Consider the following 1470-nt stretch of genomic DNA (forward strand, 5'->3'; position numbering starts at 1 on the left):
CTCTCTCTCTCTCTCTCACAAACACACAAACACACACACACACACACACACACACACACACACACACACACACCATGCAGTGCGCGATTTTCGGCGGTTTTTTTTAGATTCGAGGACATCCCAGCGATCGTGGGGCCTGTAACAAAACTTGTCTGAAAAATAAAAAGAGTTATCGTCTACACTATCCTCCTGTATATTACTCATGATCTAGAAGTGCATGAACAAGTTTCATAGTTTGACAAGTGCATACTAACCTTATTATATCCAACAACACACTTAGATTAGAACTACACAACTAGGCCAAAGTTCGAGCAGAACGCTTGGCTTACGTCTAGGCCTATTCGTTCCTGTATTTTAGAAGGGTTAAAATAATCAGAATCTAGAACACACAGTGACAACACACATTCGGGAGGAAAGACAAGTAAACGAGTGACCTTATTGTTCACTTTCTTTGTTTTTGTTGATTAACTGGTATTGTGTGTGAGCCGTTGTTATGGTTACCCAAGCACGAAGGTAGGTGTTTTATCATAGTGTTGGTTCACAACAAACTGTATACACGTCAAAACTTCGTTCATCGCGAACGAAGGTTCAAAAATAGAAAAGAAAGTGTGTTTTCGTGCTGGCAGGTTCAGTTCCGGGGTGCGTCATTGAGAAAATCTCTAAATAAATCGTAAAGAGATATGGGATAATTGTCGTTTCTAGTGTCTATTGAGGTATATCAACTTGGGAAGAGAGTCCTCTTTAATACTATGATTGTTTCCAGACAACCCCATTAACTCCATACCGAGTCCATATGTAGATTTCGGTATGGAGTATGGAGTTGTAGATATAAATCACCTAGATTTTCTACGGGACGGTAATAATATTACCTGACACCCTTTCTAATCTATGCTTTGAGACTGACAGTCACGCTCCCGATTTGCATTCTTATTGTGATGCATATAACATAATGATAATAATAATAATAATAATAATAATAATAATTACTATAAGTTCCTAACGGAGGGGATATCCAACGGAAGAGTGTTTTAACTTAAGTTTCAGAATCAGAGAAGTTTCGCAAATAATATTTTCGTAATAGGTAGATCTAGCACCGCCTGAATCTGTAGGCCTACTCCTCTTCTTTTTTTCTTCTCCTTCTTCTTTCTCTCTGTATATATTATTTTCTCCCGGCACAAAGGACGACCACCCTTATGTCAGTGGGTTTCTCTCTCTATGCTCAGAACAAAGCCTATACTGAATTCTGTGGCTAGAATCATAATATAGTTCGAAAATAATTACGATAAATGAGTTAGTAGGCTAATATTAATTTGTAAGCTTCTGAAGAAATTATTACATACGATTCGTAGAGGGATTTAACGAATATGCGTGCTCATGATAATAATGATAATAATGCACACACACGTATATATATATATAAATGAAACAGCTGTATTTTGTATCCTTCTCTTTCTACCTACCTATCACTCC

General features: G+C 37.3%; 1 protein-coding gene across 1 annotated transcript in view; it reads left to right on the forward strand.

The window, feature by feature from the left end:
- Nucleotides 1–361: 361 nt before the first annotated feature.
- LOC101858831 overlaps nt 362–1470 on the forward strand; it is a 25565-nt gene continuing 24456 nt past the window's right edge. The window contains exon 1 of the mRNA XM_005090898.2: nt 362–513. The gene's annotated coding sequence lies outside the window, so the exon portion shown is untranslated. The remainder of the gene's footprint in view (nt 514–1470) is intronic.

Source organism: Aplysia californica, unplaced genomic scaffold (genome assembly GCF_000002075.1).
Source record: "Aplysia californica isolate F4 #8 unplaced genomic scaffold, AplCal3.0 scaffold00023, whole genome shotgun sequence".
In the NCBI taxonomy this organism is placed as follows: Eukaryota; Metazoa; Mollusca; class Gastropoda; order Aplysiida; family Aplysiidae; genus Aplysia; species Aplysia californica.